General features: G+C 36.2%; 1 protein-coding gene across 1 annotated transcript in view; it reads left to right on the top strand.

Moving 5' to 3' along the window:
- The window catches only part of LOC107578503 (NHL repeat-containing protein 2-like), a gene marked incomplete at its 3' end in the record, with an annotated part of 6,037 nt that overhangs the window by 2,012 nt on the left and 1,961 nt on the right, over positions 1-2,064 (top strand). The gene's annotated exons all lie outside the window — the stretch shown is intronic.

Below are 2,064 nucleotides of genomic sequence, written 5' to 3'. Positions count from 1 at the left end.
TGTCGCTTACCCCAGGGACACAGAATGGAGGAATGTCACTTCCAGTGACGAGGCGGAGAAGTTCCGCTGACATTTTTGTTAAATTAGACCAAGTCAAGCAGAGTGAAGGCAGACTGTAGCTCAGTGCAGGAGACTGGAACAAACAGAGAAACGCAGAGCATTGGTTATAATGGGATGCCTGGGGGCTGCATGAGCTCTCAATCAAGACCCCTGTGTTTTCCTTGATTGGTTTTGGCATTCTGCATGCAGTAGCCCATGTTAGGATGTGTACGTCTGGGATTCTTGTATTCTTATTTTTTTAAAGGGGCCTATATTTTCTGTGCTTGTTTTGTAGCATTTCGTTTTTTGTATATTTATAATTCTAGTCAAGGATTCTTGCATGAAAACAGTTGATTCAGTTAACTTTAACCAGTTTTCACACCCCCTCTGACCCTTAAGGCCCATTTACTAGAAAAATAACTATAAATCTAACTAAATTTGCGTCCACACAAATGTGAGATAATGTTCTGTTTATTGTAAGCATACGCTGCAGTTGTCATTAGTTGCTTTTAAATGATGGAGAGCTTTATGTCAGGTGGATTCTCTTGGGCTGTCAAATGTTTTTATCATTCATCAGCTGGAAAAAGTAAATCCAACCATATTGTTTCTCTTCCTTGTGGACTACCATATTCTTATAGAAATATAATTAATTCTGGTGTGAACAGCCTTTACACTGTGGCCTATCCAGATACTACATAAAGTGTCAAGCAATCAAATTTATTCTATTTTTGTGACTCTGATAAGCAATGAGTCACAGGACATTGCTAGTCGCTTAGTTTTCCTTTTGTAGAGTTGTGTTGCCCTGCCCACAGTAAATCCAATTGGTCTAAAAACCCACATAACTGTATATTAAACATGTCATAGATGGCTAATTTTATGCCGTATTGTTCATCATTACCTCCTTCATTGTGGACAGACAAATTACTTGTCAGTGAAAATGTATCCGGTTCCATCTATTAGGACACAATGTTGAACAGCAAGATTTTGCTACTTTATCTTTTAAGGCGTCTATGTAAATGACCTGTGTTATGACTGGCTAACCTCTTTGCATGTCTACTCCGTAACAAAACCCCTCCTAAATGGTTTTGTCAATGTTAGTATGATGGTTTCTGTTTAGAATCCGTTGGATTTTGGAGTTTTACAATGTGATTGTTACATTTTATAGCAAGTTAAATGCTGTTTTTCGTGTCTTCTTTACAGACATTTTTGTTCCTGATAGACTTTGTTGTTCTTTTGTTGAATGTTTTTAAAAAGGAAGGAACTGTGACTCATGCAGATTGAGGTTTAGTACTGTTGAAAACATTCAAGGCGCTGACACACGGACAAAAGATGGTTCTTTGGATTTTTCAGTATTCAAGGACTTGGATAAAAAGTTTCAGAAGCATACACCAACGCAACATGCTTCCACGCATTGTTAGAGGAGATAAGAATTAACAGCTTTGTGTAACCTGAATAGATTTTCTTTGAACGAACAAAAAAAGCATCCATGAAAACCTTAATTAGGCAAAAAATAAATGTAAATAATTAAATTAAAGCCACTTTCCTTTTATCATTCCCTTTTGATTTAGGTTCAGACCTTGATAGATTAAACATTTATTATTTCATAAACGTTCTTTATAAAGGACCTTTTAGAATAACTTTGAAACCTAAATGTACCTCAGGGCGTTTTAATAAAAGTTCTACTAAGGCCAGCAGGTTTTGGTAAGTAAAACCTTTTTCTTTTTCATCCCCATTACAGTTGGTGTTCAAAGAGAGTATAAAGTGCTAGCTGATAAAGTAGTCCTTTTATTTGTTTTTATTTTAATTTCATCATTTGAGCTATAATTGGTCTTTCTGGTAATCTTAGAAGTCGAAAACAAGATAAGATTATTTTAAGATTGTCAAAGCCAGGTGGTAGTGTATGTGCAACAAACAATTTTGGGATGCAGATTTAAGTCTGGCTACTTGTTTTCTGGTCCCATACCTCCTCTTCAGTGTCAAACCTTCTACAGTGGGGCAAAAAAGTATTTAGTCAGCCACCAATTG

The sequence above is a fragment of the Sinocyclocheilus grahami genome, unplaced genomic scaffold, assembly GCF_001515645.1.
Source record: "Sinocyclocheilus grahami isolate Dianchi unplaced genomic scaffold, SAMN03320097.WGS_v1.1 scaffold10612.1, whole genome shotgun sequence".
NCBI lineage: Eukaryota > Metazoa > Chordata > Actinopteri > Cypriniformes > Cyprinidae > Sinocyclocheilus > Sinocyclocheilus grahami.
Note: the sequence above shows the minus strand (reverse complement) of the source record. Positions and strands in the feature narration are given on the sequence as shown.